Source organism: Scophthalmus maximus, chromosome 3, assembly GCF_022379125.1.
Source record: "Scophthalmus maximus strain ysfricsl-2021 chromosome 3, ASM2237912v1, whole genome shotgun sequence".
Taxonomy (NCBI): domain Eukaryota; kingdom Metazoa; phylum Chordata; class Actinopteri; order Pleuronectiformes; family Scophthalmidae; genus Scophthalmus; species Scophthalmus maximus.
The window spans coordinates 28,733,662-28,755,000 of record NC_061517.1 but is presented as its reverse complement, the minus strand read 5'-3'; the positions used below and the strand labels follow the sequence as shown (position 1 = coordinate 28,755,000).

General features: G+C 49.4%; 1 long non-coding RNA gene across 1 annotated transcript; it reads left to right on the top strand.

Moving 5' to 3' along the window:
• Positions 1 to 1,518: 1,518 nt before the first annotated feature.
• On the top strand, positions 1,519 to 21,072 carry LOC118317546. Its single transcript, XR_004795452.2, has 3 exons — positions 1,519 to 1,895; positions 2,672 to 2,754; positions 20,346 to 21,072. It is a non-coding gene; the product is annotated as an uncharacterized LOC118317546 (long non-coding RNA).
• Positions 21,073 to 21,339: the final 267 nt, after the last annotated feature.

Genomic DNA, 21,339 nt, shown 5'->3' with positions numbered 1-21,339 from the left:
TCTGCGGGATTTTTTTGATTTCATTTATCTACTTTGGTTTGGATTTCAAATTCATGTAGCTGAGAGGGAAAAGGAAAGTTTGATGTCACACCATCCAAAATATGAATTGCCTTAACGGATTTCAGATTCAGCTTCATAGTAATATTTATGAAATAGACTGTCCTCCACCAAAGCTGCTTGAACAAATGACCAGATAGGTCGTTGCTCACCTCTAGCGGTCGTAATGTACACAGCCGCTAGAGGTCAGCGGTAGAACTGGTAAGGCCGTGAAGTTGGTGTACTTCAATGGATTTGCCTACATTCTATTAAAGTAACCCTGCTGATTCTCTGCCATGTCACCATAACCCTAACCGTACAATTGCAAGCTCATTAACCATGCGTTGGTACATTTTTAAAAAAGGGGGAAAGGTATTTGTGGCATAACTCCTGTCACCGGTAGAGGAGCTAATTTAGGAAATGGCCGATTAGGTTGTATAAAAGAATATTCAACATAGTTTGTCGTATGAGTTGGAGGACTTTAATTGTGTGGCCTCAAGGATTACCAATCTGTCATGTACATACTGTCTCAAAATATGCAGGAAAAGCATGGTGGACAAAGAGAGACCGTGGCGGCATCTGGTCACTGATCAGCCTAAAAGGGCACATGTCCCTCCCAGTGCTCGGCCTCCACCAGCTTCCTCCCCACCTCACTGATGCTTCCCCACAGAGAGACTCATGGGTCCGCACCCAGTCACTTGAACTCAGTCATACGGGTTATTCTCCTTTGCGGCCCCTCTGTTTTTTTCCAAGGAATGTTGTCTGGCGTTGCCATCCCTCCCCACTAGTCATCACAGTCCAGACTGCAATCTTGTTTGTGGTTCTCTGGTTGGTGGAACGATGTAACCAAAAGCGAACCGAGCAGGGACATCCAGCTCTATCTTCAGGAACCTCTTGTAGACACATCCCTTCTGAGAGCACCTCCTCTCCTAACACCTCGAACGCCCTTACATGCTTCACTTGCTCTTACTGTTTGGTGCACGTCTTTGCCTGATCTCCTACACGTACTGAACAGATTCGGCACTGGGCACTTACCACAAGCTCTCCTATACTGAAACTTTAGTGTTGTCCCTCAGTTGTACGTCACTTTGGATAAGAGCGTCTGTCAAATGAGCAAATGTAAATGGTGCGGACAAGACTGTAAGAAGAGTAGATTGAGTATCATCAGCAGAGGAGTAATGTGACACACCGAGAGTCGACAAGAGAAAAAAAATAGATACACGATAAAGAAATGTAAATCGAGCTCAGACCGGAGTAGTCAAACGGCAGAGGGGATGATTAAAAGTGACTGCATCACCACCACCCCCTGCCTTCCTTGACACCCCTATTCCTCACCTCTCGGTCTTCCCCTCCCTGTTCCTCCCACTTCACCCACCCTCCCACTTTAACCCAGACACCCCCAGCAGCACTCGGGAGGCTATTTATTGCCATGCTTCACTAAATAAGGCCGTGGAGCACGGCTGCACGGGCGGGCTGGTGGATGGGTGCGCGGCTCTGGTTCTTACCTTGGTATAAAAACCCTGGGATGGTGGGGGTTTCCTCTGATCCCACTGAACCTCTGGTGTGCTCCCCCCCAGTCGCATTTTATTTATTCGAACTTGCTTTCGGCTATTTTTGCCACTCAAACTGAGAAAAAATCAATGTGCAAATGCTGCCTGTGAGCGTGTCAGTTGACCTTTTTGTTTGAGAAGCTTTTTTTTTATTTTATCCGTGCCAACAATTTGATGTCTAATTGTTGAATTTTTTTCAAGTCTTCCCTCCATCTCTGTACTTTGGACAAAGTGTTTTCACCGACTGCTGGACAAGATATCGAGAAAGTGGAATATGGGGGCAGGCGAACGAGAAAGACGAGAAGAAGAGTAAGAGATAATTAAGTTTACTTGTAACGCTCCAAATTCTACTGCTGACACCTTTCTATTTTTTTGTAAATTTGCCTAATCTTTTACCCATCCAAACTTTGTTCCTCCCCTCGTTGCCTTCCGCGATGCTTTATCCTGTCCTTTTCTCTTTTTTTCTTCTATATTTGCTTCCATCTTCCTTCCCTTCCTTCCCACTCTTCCATACATGTAATGTTTTTCCACGACTCTCTTCTCTGTAATCATCTTCTCCTACCATCCCTTCCCTCTTGTCTGATTTGAATCCTTTAATTCACATTACTCTCCTTGTTTCCCCCTCACCCACAATCTCTCCCTTCTCACTCTTTCATTCTCTCAGCCCCCTCCCTCCCACCCTCCCCGCGTCCCTCCCCCTGACTTGTCCTTCAGCTCTGTCAGCACTCACTATCTCGCTCCATCTCCTTCTCTGGCAGTCTGATCAGCTGTCTTCCTCCTAACTTTACATGGCCCGGCGTGGTGTGGAGGGACAGGCAGCTGCTGGCTGACGCATCTCATTGCCCAGTCATCACGACAAATCGAATCCTCTTCAACAAACATCTATGCTCTTATTCCTGCTCTCTTTTCTACATGCACTCGGTCCTATATAATTTTTCCCCTCTTCCTTTTGCATTGCCAGTCCTGTGACCCTCTTCTTCTTGTCTCTCCTTACCTCTCTTTTCACTCCTCCTCCTCCCCCCCCCTCCTCCCCCCCCCCTCCTCTTTTCCTCTCCGCATCCTTAAACTCTCCATCGCTGATTCAGCTCGCAGGGAGGAGAGAGTCTGCCTGCAGCCACCGCTTCACTCTGCATGGGCCATCATCCCTCGCTGGATCGCCCTTCCTACGGTAGGTGGGGAACGTGTCTGTGTTTAGATGTTTGTCTTTTCCTTTTTTTTTTTCTCACTCACTGCATATATTTGCGAACATGTACGTGTTTGTACTCATGTGTCTGAGTGCTGTGTCCCAGCCACCTTCGCACACAGTACAGTTTTTTTTTTCTTCTTCCTTAGCTGCTCTGTTGGGAAACAGACAGTTTATGAGTTGGTGGGCTTCTTCCAATGTTCTTTAAAAGCCCACTCCTTGTTTCGAAATGTGTTAGTAGAGAGCGCACTGCAACCGCAGCCTGTGATTCCACACATTTGACATGAGGTTAAAAGGTCAAGGGTTGTCTCCGAGCTATTTACACGCGGGCGTGTTTCCTCATCAGCCAGTTCAGTCGCATTGATGTTCAGTGAAATATCATTTTTTAACAAGAATGTGAGGTTGCTTACGGGAAATTGTGAAAATGAATTTACACCAGTGCAAGTAGAGCAAGTTGTCAAATAGAGGTAGCAAACCGAAGTCGTTGCCACTTTCCCACGTGCCAGCGGGATTTTATTTGACCTGACACGAATGCGCTGTTCATTATTCCAAGGCACTTTTTTTTTTTGTTTTATTCTACATGAAATATAATTTCCACTCAGGTTCTCCACCACAACACTTTTTGTGTGTTTTTTTTCATAAATCTTTCCTTGTAAATATTTTGTGGCACTTCAGACAGTATAGCTGCCTTGAAGCGTAAATCCCGTCCACATGACAGCGGCGGGTCGTGGTGCAGGGGCACAGGGTGCAACGCAGTGTTCTATATTTAAAGGCGGGACAGGTGAGGTTCGTCAGTAGAAACGCTACATGCGCATGTTCTAATGTGGCCCCGCTCGGCGTCCGTGTGGCCGTCCCACTGGGGCCTCGGCTCTATCTATAGACGGGCCACACACACACACACACACACACACTCACACACTCACACACGTGTCGCTCTCCGGAGAGGCAGCGAGCAGGGGGGAGGTTTAAAGTGGAAGCGAGGTTCTAAAAGTGTCGTGCATGTGCTCCCGTCCCTCTCTCTCTCGCTGTCCAGGCTAATTTTACCCAGTTAGCAGATACCAGGGAGATCAACGGCGGTCAGCTGTCTGTCAAGCATCCGGAGCCCTGACAGGCTTCATGGTGAATTGCCGGTGGTGGCGAGGTGTTGGGTGTCCTAGACCCGGCCCTGTGGGGGACAGTCCGCATGGTTGTAGCTGTAGTTATAGTAGACGCGCAGCTGTTTGAAGAGAATCTCTCTGTCTTTCTTTTTCTAGCACGCAGTCTAACCAGTGGGTGTGAAACTTGGCTTTATACGGTGTAAGTATGACTGCAGCGACCACGAATGTTGAGAGTGAACAGAAAGGAACAAGGTTTAGGGATTTTTTTTGTTTTCTGCTTCCGACTGGTTCATTGGGATGAAACGTACCTTTCGTAGCAACACTCTACTGTGAGGTTTTACAGAAGTCACAGCGGACGATTGGCAGATTCGCCCCCTTCCCTGTGAAGCTGTGTACCACCGTGCGGTGCGGGCGCATATTACACACTACACCTTATCTTGCAATCTGATAAGCAGTTGTCCATTTCTCTCTGGAGAGTTTTGATTCCTGTCGGGATTATCGTGACGATGGAGGCCATAGAGGCAGCTCAAGTCTTTGACATGTGTCCGTGCGTAGTGCCGGGCCTGGAGCCTGTCGTCCCCCCCCCCTCGTTCACCAACCCCGGCCAGTGATTTACAAAACCTTCTTTCCATCGCTGGAGAGAAAAGAGGGGAGGAATGAGAGAAGAGAGAGAGAGAGGAGAAGACGAGTGTGATTTATGGAAGAGACTTTTAGTTTAATTACTGGGCGGGCAGGGCCGATGTGCGCAGCCCCCATGGCACTGGTTACACAGTGGTAGGATCACACAAAGGGGCCATTTGTGGGGGGGGGTTTGCTACAGAGGCTGACATATTCACATTTGTTTGGAGGGTGCAGTTGATACACTCAGACACCAGAGTCAATTCATGTAGCGCAGGACCTGCAGTATGCCGTACCTGTGCGCTAGGAGACTCGAGTGGAAACGCTCAAGCACAAGTGGACTATCCATTTTCCACTTCACTGTGGGGCCGCGCTCATGTAGAAACATGCCTCTTTTGTCCACTGAATAACACACTGTTACTATAACAGTAGTGGAGAGATTATTGTGCCACGTCCTCGCTCCAGTCTCAGCGTGAGCTCTCACACACAGTTGATTGGATGCACTCGCCGTTCAAGGTGAAAGGTTGACGGCCAAAGACGAAAAGGACTTCCTGATACTGCAGTTTGGCAATGCTTACAGGAGCAGTGCATGCTGGGGGGCCCACCCCCACCCACCAAACACACACACACTCACTCCCCCCCCTTTTCTTTTCTCCACTAGCTCTGAATGTCAGTTTATGCTCTATATCATAACTGACCTCATATTAGTCGTATTAAATATTTAAAGGGGAAGCCCAGTTGGAAGACTGTGTCACAGTAACAGCTGTTCACCTGTTATACACACACACACACACTCCCAGTAACCCTCGCATGCTTCCCTCAGAGGCTTCATTAGATGCCTGACGTTAGCAATGGTTCAATTCATTAAAAGCACGACTCAGCCTTTGTGCATTTGCCTATAAATTGGTATTGATCCCTGAGAGGACAGGGTGGGAGGAGGGGGACGGGGGACGGGAGACAGCGGAGGAGGGCGGGGAGGTGTGTGTCAGTGTGCGTGTGCGGGGGGGACGGGAGGGGGTTGGCGTTGCTCGTGGATCAGGGACTGAGTCTAATGGGAGAGAGCAGGGGGGTCTCAGATGAATGGGGTTCACTTAAGCAACAAGGGCAGTGGAAGACGTATGAAAATACATATAGACACACATGCACGCATAATGCTGACATACATGTACAGACTGACAGATGTGTGTGTGTGTGTGTGTGTGTGTGTGTGCGTGTGTGTGTGCGTGCATTCCTTCAGTCTGCCCCGCCTGCTTTCCACCTCGTACCTGTCCTCGTGCCACGCCACAAATGCCATTCCACCTCACCGTCACCGTGCCGTCTGCTCGGCGTGGAGCCGTAACGCTCCTGTAGTTTGACGGAAAGAGAAGTAGGAGGGTGAGAGAGTGATGTGGGGAGAGAGAGAGACAAAAAGAGCACATGCTATATAGAGGGGAGTGGGCAGTCAGGAGGAGACTGCATAGCATGGTATATAGTGTGTGTGACAAAGAGAGGGCAAGGGACGACAGAGAGAGAGCGAGAGAGAGAGAGAGAGAAGGGGGGAAAGCGAAATTGCTGTCAGTGGCGGAGGACTGGTGGGACCAGTGGCTGTGTGCCGGACCAAAAGTTTTTCAGTGTGAGGAAGATGGAGTGAATAGGGAAAGGAGAGCAAGAGAGAGAGAGGATCAGAGTGAGGATGTTAAAGAGAGAGAGAGAAGCTAAACACACACACATAGAGAGAGAGAGAGAGAGACTGCAGAGGCAGCACCTGGGAGAGAAAAGAGAGCGAAGCACTTCTTCTCCCCCGTCTCCCTTTTCTTCTGCGCTCTCTCGCTTTATTGCCTCCTCTCTTTGGTGCATCGGCCCAGCTGGAGCAGGGGAGGATGGGGAGTCAGAGAGTGGGGGGTTGGGGAGGGGGCGTCTTGAGCCAACATCTGCCCGTAGGTAAGTGCAACATATCCCTTATTTCCTCTCATCCCCACCAGCCATTGGCCCCCCTCCCCCTCCCCCTCCCCCTCCCCACCACCACCAGCCCCAACCTGCTCCCCACCTCACCCTCACCCCCGCCTCCCTCCACCGCCGCAGATGAACCTCCAAGCGTGACACTCAAGGTGAATCGCGTGCATCATGATGTACAGTATGTCAAGGCAGAGCTGACCCATGGTCAGCAGACAGTGGAGTTACGCTGTAACACTGCAGCTTCACTTGGGCTTTTTGAAACCTGTTCTTTCGGGGTGTTTTTTGATGTTTTGAGTGAAATGTGACTTCTGAAATCGGTGAGTGTAAACCAGTGATTTCTTAAAGCTGAGAGAGAAGTCGTCTGAAGCGTGACAGCAGGCCTTCAGTGTGTATTTGTTTCAACTTTTTTTTTGCTGACATTTGTGTTTAATTCCTGAGCTTCGATTTGTGCGTTTACTCATTTGTGTGAATTGAATCTTCCGTCTTAGTCCCTGACGTCCAGTGGGACCCTGACGCTGTGGGGGATCAGGGGGGGAGGTTATGTTCCTTCAGTGTGTGTGGATCCTGATTCAACATTTCCCCCCTCTCCATTGAGTGTTTGGTGTATTTTTTTGGGGGGGGTACAGAGCAGGAAGGAGGAGGAGGGCGGGCGGGCCTGATGCGCCACCAAGGACAGTGGCCGGCTTGGGGGACATACTTCTTTATATGCCCATATGAACAAGAGCAACTATGGAATGTAAAGAAGTATGTATCCCAGGTTGGGAAAATTGACAGCGCCGCATCTGAATGAAAGTCGAAATATTTAGACGCACACTTACCTGAGCTGGCAAACTGAATCTCATCGTACGGGAACTCATTGGAGGAGAATGTGCATGTCTTGTGTTTCCACTTAATAGTCCTATAGGCATTTTCTATATGCACAGCTAATGCATGTGTGTTCGTGTGTGTGTGTGTGTGTGTGTGTGTGTGTGTGTGTGTGTGTGTGTGTGTGTTTCCTGCCCTGGTGTGGCCCGGTTGAGTCCAGTCAGCCTGCTGCTGCAGAGAGATGCTCACAGTAGAAAACTGTAGACGCAGCCGCAAGTCTCCAGTCAGCAGTTTCCCCCTATGGCCCGCAATAGATTTTTGGGATATCTCTTTCCCTTTTATTTTGCGGAAAAAGCGGACGCACTTTCTGCACCCTGCTGGCGACGATTTTTAAGAACACCTTATTATTTTTGTCAGGCTTTTAGATTGGGTAGTATGAATTTGGTTATGCATCAAAACGCATGCAAACACACACACACACACACACACACACACACACACACACACAAGCCAGAGACAGACAGCCGTTTCCAGTAAATGGTGCGGTGATTAAATGCCTGCTAATGGATAGCGTGGTCCGAGAGCATGGTCAGAGAAGAGGAAGAAGCAGAGACGCCTCGCTGCGGTCACGCTGTCTGCAGCCGGGGCCGCGCTTGTCCTGACCTCTCCTCTCCGCATTCAACGGAGCACGTTTCAGCTCAACTAGACCGTGTCCTCTTCCCGACACTAATTCCAGTTTCCGATCGGAGGGGAGAGTGACGGGGACAAATGGGAAGAGACTAATGAAGACGGTTGTGAGTCAAACCCACAATGTCAGCCTACATGAGGTCTTTCTCCGCCTGCTGAGCCAGCAGAAAGCATAGGTGTCACACATGTCTGTAGTTTCTTTTCATTTTCCCCGACTTTCCCAGTGTGATAATTCTTTATCTCTGATGCAGTACGTATGTGATGTACACATGCAGGAACAAAGACTAATCCAGGTGTGGTTTGGGACAAGGTGGAAGAACTGTGCCAGCTTTAGCGTATGGATTTTGGCCTACTTTGTATATAAATACTATACGTGACCCAGTTAGGGTCTACCTGTCCCTGTTACGCTGTTATTCGGGCCAGTTTCAGCGCGGTTCACCCCGGGGTGTGTTGACTCTGGTGGAGCTGCTGGGCTGACTGGGACCTGCACGTGGATTACATTTCCTGCCAATCTTACTGTATGAGAAAAAAACTGTGTGTGTTGACAGGGGGATATAAAACAAGAAGAAGTGCTTTGTGCCAAGCAGAATTGTTAAACATTAGGATAATACACGCAGCCAGTGTTGTTCCAAATCCAATTCACCATCAATATGAGAGACGCCGCCGATCGGATGAGGAGGAAAATTGAGACCCCCCCCCCAAAAAAAATGCATGAAACACACTTCAGCAGGGAACATATTCATAAAGCCCCCCAGCCCCAAAACATAAAGTGTGTGTTGGTGAGCTCGTGTATGTTTTTATGTCGGACGATTTATCGCCGTGATTTGTAAGAGCCAGAAGGAAAGGTCGTCGTACTGTGGGAGAATTCAGAGAGAGAAGGGCACAGCGCCGAGGGTGAGAGAGGAGGTGGGAGGGGTGGGGGCGGGGGACTAAAGGGGAGTCGACGGAGCAGCGTGGACTGAGGTGGGATGGCGAAGCAGCGGCAGTTGTGGCGAGTGAGCGTGTGAGATCAGGCGAGGCTGGATTGATGATGGTGTTCATGGCTGCTGTGCACGTGCGTGTGGATGTATATATAAATATATATGTGTGTGTTTGGAGGGGGGGTTGGGGGGTGGGTATTGTTCTGTCACTTTGCCTATGTCAGCAGGTGGAAGCTCTCATCAGGACATTAAATATGCAACAATGCTGACTGCGGCACCGCGCTGAGACAGCCAAAGCCGGACGACCGGGGGTGGGGGTGGTGGGGGGTGCACTATAAGTAAACCAGCGACACCGCTTTACCTCGTCCTCGAACGAGCCAGCCATCCTTGCACGCACACACACACACACACACACTCTCAGAGGCCTCGGGCTTCCTCTCAGGGCTTCCCCCTGACCCCCTCTCCCCGCTCTCCTTGGCAGGCAGGTCGAGCCGCCTGACTGACTGGTTGGTTGAGAGGCTTTCCCCCCACGAGGGGCAAAGGCAGAGCTAGTAATCCACAGGCCCAGTGAGGGGATTAGCAGTAGTTACAGACAGATCAGTCGCGTGGAACATTGACTGTAACCTGCGAGCGTTTGATTCGCCACTCTCCGTCTGCGCCGATGGAGCACGAGGGTCAATCGCGAGCGGGTTTAGATCTGGAAACAGCAAAAAGGTCCCATGCATGAAAACTCATGCTCGGAAGCTCTCAATTCCTAGCAATAATTCATCACGACGTACCTGTACCAGTGACCATCTCATCATTAAACATCAAAAAAGGTAATTAAAGGTTGAGATGGGCTTCGTGTGCACTCCCCATTGCACAAACTTCGGGGATTGCATTGGAGCAATGTGGGCCGTTTGGAGCACCAAGATTAGCAGCAAGAGTAAATATGACCAAAAAATGACAACAAGAAGAAACGTTCATTTGCAAATAATGTTTGCACCATGAGGTCCTGTGCAGAAACGTGACATTTGCGATGGCTTAGTGCCAGAGACGGGAACAATTCATACGAATACAAAATTGGAGAAGACACAGACTTTTTTGATGGCATATGTTTGTGGTGTTATTTAAATGGCACCGGTTGCGCAGTAATGGAAAAAGAAAATATGAGAACTTTTAAGGCCCATGTGCGTGAGAGTTCGGTTTCTCTCTGACGGTGGGACTTACCTGCACTGCACGTGTGCGACAGAGGACAGGGGGGAGGCTTGTAAAGGTCGGCTTTTCTTTTTACATTAAGCGTCAGACTTTATTGTCAGGATCTTTTCTTCTTTTAATCATGTTTATCGTAAGTGTGCATCGGCAGAAATCCGCAGAATATAACGGTGGCGAAGAGTAATGGCAGTTGAGGCGGACGCGGTTGGAGTGGAAATGTTTGTGTCGTCTCGCCCCGGCACAAGGACACAGACTCGGTCTATTATATCCCCTTCTATGTTTATGTCTCCAGAGTGAATCCCGGGGGGAACGCACACATCTGAACCCCCTCAAAGTCGTCCCTCAAACAACCGGCTCGCACATAATAAAGAAAAAAAACAGGCGCAGATTGCGCCACTTGTTCCGCTGTGATGTAAATTGAATGCGCACGCAGACACGCAAACGCTCGGCGAGGTCGCAGGAGAACAAATACATTATATGCCGTCGACGCCAGCAATGCTAGCCACAGTATTGATTTATCCCGCTGTTTATGTTCTATCTTGTAATATGTACACATTACATGGAGGTAATGTATCTGCACTGAGAGCAGCAGCGCCCTGATTTGTTTCTCCCGCTGTAGAAGTTGCATTTATTTGAGGTGTATCAGCGATGAGCTAGAGCCAAAGTAAATGTGTAATTTCACAGTTTACACGGGCAAACTGCTCATGCACGCAGTCATTACAGCGGCGTGTCCGTGTCGATGGGAGCTTATTAGAGATGGAACATGTGTGCCGGGCGGTGGACTTGTCACTGAAACCATGGCGGACAAATTACTCTCAACAACAAAAAGGAAAGAAAAAAAGACAGATGACAACGGATGAAAGACGAAAAAAAGAAAATAGATAGGGCCCTGATAGCAAATGGCCTCAGAAACCTGATGAATTAGTCATAATTATCAGCCTCAAAAGTCAATTAGGGAATCGGCCCAGCGCTTTAATGGGAGAATGATGGTGCATCAGCTCAGAGGGGAACCCGAGAGTCGATGGCGCAAACACACAGTATGATCAGAAACCGAATTACGATTCATCATTCTGAGATCAAGTCACACCTTTTCCGTGAATGGGTGAGGGCCGAATCACCGGGCTGTAGATACACACACACACACACACACACACACACACACTGTGTGCCTCCAAACAGCGATCGGTCGCTGCGCCAGGACAGGGATCAATGTTGAGGTAATTTGTTTCAATCAATTAAACAGACATCTGGTTGAATTAGACTCCGATAGACCCAACCCCTTCCCCGCCGCCTGTGTAAATGTGTGTGTGAGAGACTCTTGTGCGGTCCCAAATGGAGAGCACACGCCAAAGCCACAAACAATTTGCTCAGAGGTGAAGAACCTCACATTGCAGCAGTGCGTCACTGATTCGAACGGTGGCAGGACACCACCGCGATTTGGAAACGATTGCAGCACTTTGCACTTTATCTTCCCTCATTTACTCCTGTTAAACTGTTTCTCTTCTTTAAAACATGTTTTTTGCCAGACACGAAAATGGGATGCAGGGAGGAAAAAACACTAAAACCCTTCACGTCTGGAGTGAGCAGCGCCACGGGCAGTTTCAGCACTTGTGCATTGTTTATGGTGCAGAGGTGGGGTAGGATGGGGGGGGGGGGTATAAAAGACAGTTGTATTAGTCTAATTTAATGGTTCCCACCAGGGTTCTCTGTACATCAATGTACATGATGTTGCTGACACCGGAGGGCCTCTCCGCCGCGGTGCGATACGCGGAGCGAGGGTCCGCTCCCTGCAAATGAACGCGCGGGATAATTGTTATGCAGTGAAGCTGTGAAGCAGAGGGAAGTAATTAAAGGAACAAGGGCACGGCGATGGTGGTGGGCGTTGTGTCCCCCCCCCCTCCGCCTCTACGCCGCCCGCCCGCAGGTTCCCCTCACGTTGACACCCTCATAATTACTGCCAGGGTTTACAGTCATCCTAATATTGTAATTACACTCTGTCTGTGTTCATAAGGTCATTACATTTACAATTTTTACGACATAGTAATTGTCAGTTGACCAGAAAAAACATCAAAAAAGGCGCCGCCTCCTCTAATTGTTTCTTCTAAAGCAACATACAGTAAACTATGCTCTATCACCTTCACCGCAATAAACACACACCTATTTATTTTCAATTAGCACAAAATACATTGGGGCTATAGAATACACAGTATCTGACCTAGTTCCTCTCACGTAGCCCCCACCTCAGAGCGCGCGCACCCGTCTCCTGCAGCGTTTTTTAACATTTATTGCCTGGAGAGGCATCTCAGGGAAAATATAACGTGGAGTTTCAGCGGTACAACTTGGAATCTAATGTATTCCTGGGCACATTGGTTTTTTCCATAACCGGTGGTGAGAATAGAGAATGAAGACTGGGTGACAGAGGGGGTTTCACTGGGAAAACTCAGGGAACTCTTGAAATCTGGTTTTATAAAATAAGCAATTTCCATGTGCAATTCGCTTTTTAGGATTCAGTGTAAGAGTAAACATGTAGCTAATCTGCCTCGTCGGGAAGGTGTGGTTGTGCACTGACAGATCTGATTGGCAACGTAAGGTAAAGACGCCTCTGGGATTCAAATGTTCCAACAGAGAGCGTTGCACATTTTAAAATCATAGAAACATAATCACGAATTCAAAAAATCTCTAATGAAATAACAAAACCCTTTTAACCTTGAGAAAATATTTGAATTCATGTAGGAACCACCACTCTAGGTTGTCAAGGCTTCATCCAGGAAAACAGATCAACCTTTTTTAAGCTTGTTTTCTTGGTTTGTCCGCAGCTCAGATGTTGAATATGTCCACTGACCTCGCATCAGGATGTGACGTTGTTGCTGAGAGCATGTCAGGATGCTGGTGTCGGCATTTGGCTCGAAGCGCGGGGCCGTTTCTCGCTGCTTTTTGGCCTTTGAAAAGTGACCGAAAACGAATTAGATGCGGCTCTAGTTTCATCCGGTAAAGACTTTAAGAAAGCCGACGTCATTGAGACGTCAGATATTTTGGAGGTTGGCCTTCTGACACGTACATCAGGTATTCTTTGAATCCATCTGCACCAGCTCTCATGTGGCCGGGCGTGATTTCTGTGCACGTTGAATCCACCTCCCCTCTGCGAGCATCTCCCTGTGCGGGCTCCCGCCGGTCTACCGGAGAAGGAGAGAGAGTAATTGGGTGCAGCATGCACCAGTGCAGAGTGCCGGCCGGCCGGCCACAGGCAGGGAGACGGGGGCGGTGGAGGAGGGAGAGGAGCGGAGCAGCCGGCAAGGCAGCAAACAGTCGTTGGCCGTGTCAGCTGCTTACAAACAGGCCGGTCGGCCGGGGGAGTCTGTCAGTCACACGGCGGAGCACTGAGTCAGGCAGGGGCTGGGCTGCGATCGACCCCCCCACCATCGGAACGGGGCTGGTTAGCATTCCTCTGTCATCAGCCTCACCGCCCAGAACCCGTCGCTAGAGAGGGGGAAACTAAAATAAAGAAGGGTTGGAGTCAGACGAGGTAAAGGACAAAAAGAGGGAAGGGTAGAATGGAGGCGGCGGCGGCGGCGGCACGAAGGCTGCTTTAGAAAAATCCAAATGTGAGGGGACGTGTCTGACAAGAGGTGGCAAGGAACTAATGATCATTAGACAAAGTGGACCAAAGAGGAAGAGTGTGGGCTCGTAATGAACGTGAATTACACACAGAGAGAGAGAGAGAGCGAGAGCGAGTCAGTCAGCGAAAGTAAATCTCCCACACCCATAAAGAGTTATGCGTTGTGATCTGTTCCACCGATCGCTGTGTGCTTTGAGATAATTGCTTCCATTTTGTTGCACAGAGACTATTACAGTATATGATAGCCGGATTACCATCTGTAACTCTGGGCTTTACACAGCCGCAGCAGTGCTGCATCAGCAGCAGGGCTACTGTAGAAACTATAGGTTTAAGTGAACAGCATGAGTGGGATGTGTACTAGCCTGAGGCTATTGTAGTGGTTATGGTCCCCCCCCCGCAGAATCCCAACCCCGTGAAGTGAAAGCGTTTTTCCCTGTCACATCCAGCGACATCAGCACATCACACCTTGATTGAATCAAATCTGGTTTCAGGTCTGAAAAGTACCAGCAGCGGGAGCAAGTAGCTCTCCAGAGTCAGGGCTGGTAATTGTGTCCTGTAGACTTTAGGCTTTTTATTTTTTTTATAGCTTTATGTCTTTTAAAAGGAGAGTGGGGCTATCCCCCAACCCTCCAATGTGAAAAGGCTTGTCTCCTTTTTGATCCTGCATGGAGGCCGGAGGACACAGTGTACAGTGAAAGTGAGAGACAGGGGAAAAAGGGAGGGAAGGAAATGCCATAAAAGAAAGGCCAAACGTGGACTCAGGCAGTGGTATTTGGTATTTGGGGTAAAAAAAAGAATCCCTCTAATGGGTTGCATTGACCAGGAAGTTGTGTGTGTCACACAACACAATACATTCCCGTGTTGCATCATGGCTATCTGTCAAAGCTGAGCTCCTTTCATGCGTCTCCAGTGGTCAGCGCGGCTGGACACCGCTGAGAGGCCGGACCACAGCCAGCCTGCGGAGCATCGGGGCGATCAGGTCCGGGCAGCGAGGTCGCTTGAGGAGGAGGGGAGGAAGTGGAAAGAAACAGGGGAGAGAGATGGAAGAAAAGTCCAATATTCTAAACATATTCTCGTCACAGTGGTGGGATAAGGTGCGGAGATCTGATGCACACGTTTTGTAAAAATCTGCGAATATTCCGTTACAGTCCGGTCGCTTCTGTGTGTGCGGCAAAAAAAATCCGGGATAATGAATATTAAGAGTCTGTAATTGACTCCTTTCAGCTCTGTTTTGGTCTCCACCACCAATTCCATTTGGTTGTTTAGCTGCTAACTGCTCTAGTCTGTTCACCAACTAGCTGTTGTCTTTGTCCATCAGCTGTTTGGTAGTGCAATATATATTTTTATTTTATTTCACAGCTTCTTTTAATGACAACTTTTTGTCAACATGGGCTCTGTGGCATCAGGGAACAACACCGATGCGAGCTGTGACAGCGGACCACGTGAAGGTAGCGGGCTGTCAAACCGAAACAATGCGCTCAAAGTGCAGCTTTAGGTCCAATGCTTTTCACCACTGGTGAAGCAAACGCGTCGTTCTGTCGCGTGTTAATGTTTAACTCGGACCAAATGATCTCGTCTCTGAGCAGCTGATAAGAAAATCAATAAAAAGGCCCACACTGTAGTCCGGCTCCATCCAACTCCTCTGTCTTCATCCACCGTAAAATGTATTTCGCCTTTAAGCCGAGAAAGCTTTGTTGACGCACTTTAATCACACCCAGCCGCCTTGACACGTGTGTCTTCACACACCGCCACAGATTCTAATCTAGATGGCTCTAACTGGCTCGGGCCTCTTTCGATCCCCAATTGTGCCGAGTTAAAAAACAGATCAGCCGCAACGAAGCCTCTCGCTCTCTGGAAAGAGCGGTCGCACATGAGGAAGTGGTGTCAGCCGTCAATATCTCTTAATGCCCGATGCCCTTTCTGACTTAAACAGCGGTGGACTTTTTTGGGGTTTCACGATAGAGCGTATATCAAGCACGACCTTTTGTGGCCCTTCTCGCGGCCTGTAATGAATGCATAGCTAAAATACAAAAGTGCGGAGGGGATGGAGGGAGTGGCGGCGCGGGGGGGGGGTCTGCGATTACATCATGCTCAGAATGAGAATCAGCCTGCGAAGGTAGAGAGACAGAGAGAGACAGAGAGAGAGAGAGGGAGAGAGGGAGAAAGGTGAAGACAGAAGGCGGGTCTGCGGTTTGGCAAGCCACTGCATGTGGATCAGGTGGGGATGACGTCAGAGAGTTCCATTAGAGAAGACGAACGTGCACATCTTAAATTGTTTCTTTTAACTTCCGCGGTGCCCTTCATTCCCCCTAATCTGATCCCCTCTCACTCGAGCAACAGAGGCTTGTCCTGTCATTTCCTTCCATCCGAGCCGTCTCCGTTTATCTCCCTTTGTCCTACGCCGCCAAGAAGTTTAGTGACGGGCCTTGTGCGCAGGACTTAGCATTTTTTTAACATCCTTATGTGAGTTTATGAGCAGATAATTAGCACCACACTGGCTGTCGCCAGAATCTTTTTCCGTTTCGTTTTTCGGAAAGCTACATCTCAGGGTTTTTCCTTCACATTTAATCCCGTGCGGCGGTGTGGGCTGGGATGAGGTCTGTCCTGTGCATATTTTTTTTTTATAATCTTATTACAGTTATTGATGGCGGGCCACTGCGCTGAGGACAGGGCTGAGGGGCTGGTTAAACAACTCCTGCACATGCTGCACGTTGGTCCAGCTCCTACACACACTGGACACACATTCGCTGAAATGACTCGGTAAAACGGCTCATTTAGGACACTTGCAGTGTATCTTTCTTACTTTAATGTGTTTGTAGTCAAAGAAATAGACAAAGTCCCCAAGAGTCCAGTCAGGTTAAAGTTACAAAGGAAACAGACCCTGGTCCCTTTTCTTTTATTGTGGTGTAGTGGTGGAAGGGAGACAGAGAGTGAGAGAGAGAAGGGGATATAATTAAATATATCATCTAAATAGGTATTGATCGTCTTGGGGGTGTTGGCGTTGGATTAAAAGGTTAAAGAATAAAACCGCTTTGAGGATTAGATCATTGCGAGGTAAAATCAAGAGCCGAGGGAGATAAACACGCCAACGATCACAAAGTATGAGACACGCTTGATAATGACGTCCTGCAGAGTAGTTAAAGATCTCGTTAGGAGACATTTCAACGACCTGAATCCAAACCGGTCATGATGTTATAATCAAATCCAACCCGGAGAGAGGTTAGGTTGGATTGAAATATGGGCACAAGGTCAAGTAGGTGACCCCCCCTTCGTATGCTTGTGTGTGAGGAGATACTGCACATTATGAACAGTATGGACGCAGCTCCAGAGATACCATCGGTAACCCTGAGAGGGCTTGGCTGCCGATACAGACGGAGACCGTCGCCGCACCGAAGCGGTGGCCACTCTGTACGGTACACCCGAGCCGAGCAGCCGCACAAGGTCAGGGAGCGTTTTTTTTATTGCTTTTTGTCCGACAGACGTGGTTTATCTTCGCGGAGAGTAAGGGAGCGAGGAAAGCGGCTGAGCAGAGGATAAAGGGTCCTGTTACACTCCTGTCTCCCCCTCTGATCAACCAATCAGGCGCGGGTACAGCGCTGAGTCAGCCGCTGGGCGCTGCTCACGTCCGAATGCAGCGGGGGGGTGGAGGATGGAGAGGAGGGGCTGGTGGTGGAAGAGGAGCCAGCCCAGCCGGTGTCTGCAGTGGACTGCAGCAGCGTTAGCACTGCTAACCTCATGACAAGGGGCCTTTTGGGGGGAGAGAGAGGGGAGAAGGGGGGTGCCGAGCCACCACCAGCCCATTAACGACGCGCCTCAGGCCCGGAGTAACTGTCTGGGCTCTGAAGGACTTTCACTTCACGCCACTCCGGCAAACGCTCATCACAGTCGAGTAGATTTAGATCCGCCCTGAACGCCTGCGCTCAGTTGGACACACGCATCCCCACGTCTCCCCCTCCGCATGTCGTCAGTGGGTAATTAAGAATACAGCCAGCCACAGAAGATAAAGTTTACAGCCCGACTGCAGGTCAACTTGTTTCATTACTGTAGTGCGCCTTGCATTAAGCTAATTACCAAGTGGCAAACATCTTCATCCGACATGCACGGGGGGCCTTCATTAGGACGGTTTGTCTAAATCCGCCTCATTTCAATGCTGCATTACAGAAGATTAGGGGAAGTTTTAAGTGGATTTTAATGGGCTTTTGGTCGCAGCGGCGTCACGACTGACGAGAGATACTGTGGCCGGCGATGTTGACGCGACAGGAAGTGATGCTCTCAGAGGTTTCCGGGGGCCCGGCCCTCTGGCGTTGGACCTGGCTGTCAGTCGGTCAGTCAGTCGCTGAAAGCCACTCGGAGAGAGAGAGCTGAGAGGAATAGTCAGAGACACAGTGCATGCGGCGAGTGAGGAGGTTGAGTGAGCGATGGCAGGAGCGGCGGCGGCGGCGGCGTGTTGTACTAGCGCAGGCCACCGCCGTCGTGCCATAAATCTGAAATGAATATATCACAGCGTGCGAGAGGGACGTTGTCCACTGCGGGGACCGGTTTCAAAGCGTCCCACTGACCCCCCCCCCCCATGACTCCCTGACTGTCTATTCCACTACTTCCCTTCCTCTCTCTCCCTGCCGGCGTCCAGCTGTCCCCAACCCTCCTCATCCGCTCCTCCCCCCTGTCTCCAATATAAGGGCAGGAATGCGACGGACAGCACCGTCCCAGAATAGACGAGGAGCCAGCCTATCTCCAACCGTGCAGTCGACCCGATAGAGGGGCACCGTTCAGTAGCCGGCCCACTCGACGAAGAGCTCGCACACATGCAGCACTATGACCTACGTACAATCCACTTCCCTGGGCCCGTTGCGCTGCTGAACTTCTCCGACGCGCAACACCTTTACCTATTGTAGTTTGGCAGATGAATGCTGCGGGCGTACCCTCCCGGCGAAGCCCTCCGCAGGCGCCTGAGCGAGGTTAATGATAAGACACTGCGGGCGCGATGATTCCGTGTGATGTGGGATCTGAGTGGAGGTGCGCATGGGTGAAGGAGGGCCGCCCGTTTGATGAGTGTGTGGGCCACAGATCACCGGAACAAAGCGCAGGCGGCGTAGCGAAGGGATTCTCTCCCTAATCTACTGAAAATCCGGCTATGAAAAGGATTTCATGTGTTGCGCCCTCTCCTCTGAAGTTGATATTCGCGCTTGAGCACTCACAGCGAATCTGCCGAGCAATACCCCCCCCCCCCCCACACACACACACGCTCTAACTGTGGGGTAAATGTGTCACTGTCCACAAAAAGGTATTTATACACTTTCAGACTCAAACCCTAAAAGATCCAAAATAGACATGAACTTCCACACAGGTTATATGGTTGGACGCACAGAACACTCGACACACACACACACACACACACACACTGCAGTGCTGCATGTTGAGGTAGAACAACAGCAGCTCTGGGACAGGTAGAGAATTCAGGCCATGCAAGCTCGTCCGTTCCTTCTCCGTGTGCCACTTCCCTCTTCCTTCCTCTCCAGTCTCCTTTTTTTCTTCACGACGGGAAAAGCGCAAGATGGCAGCGCCCTCGTTGGCTTAACTTTTTTACAGTGTGAGGAAGTGGAGACACATCGTCCATCTTTATTTACGGCCTATGGTGTGTTCACCAGCTAGTTATTACCTCTCTAATGTGAATGAGAAACAGGTGAGGCTGCGGGGCCATGAAACCAAATCAATGAGCTGCGTTCATGTGATAATCAGATTCACATCGTCCTTGATATGAACATAAAACAAAGTTTTGTAAGAATATTAGACGTGGCAACTTTAAGCTTTTAAGAGCAAAAATGTATTCAGCTATTATCACCAGACAGTCGTGGGAAATGAAATAAATATCCATGCAGAAAATATCAATAGCTCGGATTCCGCGGGGCCTGGACTCTGCTCAAACAGTTTATTTCCTAATGATTAAATGATTAGCTCGGCTAATTGAACCTGGAAATGAGTGAGTTGCAACAAGGACGCGCGGCGGCTGAGCGGGAGGACCGCTGAGCGCATCATCTGTGTGTGCCGCCAGGCGCAGCGGGGCAGAACGGAAACACGAGCGAGGAAGGGAGGAAAAAACGGGGGCGAGGAGAGAGAGGGAAGAGGGTTGACCGGAGAGAGGTGCGAGAAAAAGCCTGAGACGTTCCTCGTGGCGCGAGAGTTAATCCTCCTGCCGTCCCATTAGCGGTATTGGCAGTCAGGTGATGAATTCCTTGTTTCCCCAAGTTTGTCTGTGACCATCGTTTATATGCGACTCCTCTCATCTCTGCGGGCCCTGCTCCCTGGTTTTCCTCATCCCTTCTTCATCACTCACATGGATTTTCCTCTCTTTTCTCCATCTCTCCCTCTCTCACACACACACACACACACACACACACAAAACCCTCTGCCCTTCCTTCATCTTTGTTTCCCTCGTTTTCCTTCTTATTCCCCTTTTTTTTTGTATAAATTTGCTTCTACTCACCAGGAACATGTGCTCTCCCTCTCTCAAGGACAACGTCTCCCCCGATAATCGATGGCTGTTTGCTGACAACGTGTCTACGTGTGTGTGGGTGTACTTGTGTGTGTGTGTGTGTGTGTGTGTTTCAACGTGCACATACAAATGAGTGCCTATTCGATGCTCCATATGCGCCTAGGCGTCCCTTTTTCTTATCCCTTGCCTGCTTCTCACTCTGTCTCTTCCAGGCCTCCATCCCAGGCTCGTCCCCCACCACCACCCCCTCCCCGTCACCTATCGGACCTGACCCTCCCCTTAAATGCTTTGCTAAAGCTGGTAAAATGGAACCAAATCAACTGTTCAATGGATTTGGTCCCCTTCAACCAGCTGTAGCTGTGCATTGATCACTCCGAGGCACACACACCCAACGTGCCGAGGGACAAGCCAACGGAGGGATAAGCACCGCAAAGACTCGGGCTCATCGACTGGGAGAGCGGCTTTTGAAATCGGAAAAAAGTGAGGCCGCGGTAGCTTCTTGCACAAAAAGAACTGGACCGAAGTCATACGGCGTGCATCAGTTACTGTGCGGATTAATCTCCACCACACAGATTACCCAAAAGACACTCCAGTCATTTGCTAAAGCTGAATAAAGCGAGGCCAGGTAAGTAATTATAGATAGTGCATCTTGGCGAATGTCTGTTTTAGTTGGGTACTGCTGTAATCGCATCGTTCTTTGACCACCTTTTTATTGTTCTTTGGAGAAGAGTGTGTGTGTGTGTGTGTGTGTGTGCACAATAGGGGTATGGGTTGAAAAGCTATTAAGTGTAGAACAAATGCTGTAGGAAAAGGAGTGGTGTGTGTGTTTGCGTGCGTGTGCGTGTGTGTGTGTGTGTGTGTGTGTGTGTGTGTGTGTATGTGTGTGACGCCTATTGCACATGTCTAATCAATAAAGGCTCATCATGAAGTTCATATAAACTGCTGAAGTGGTCTTTGCTTTGAAGTGTGGTCTTGAGGGAGGGCTGGTGAAACACACGGCATGACTGTGTTCGCACAGCTGGAAAATATGTCGGTTCAAAATGTTGGGGCGACAAAGGGCCAACGGAAATTCTTTTAGTGAAGAAGGTGTGTTCTTCACCTTGAGCTCTGAGCTGGGTCAGACGCTTAAAGAAAATGTATATATATATATTATATATTATATATATCAGTTATTTCACTGAAATATTCATAGTAATTTGACACAGT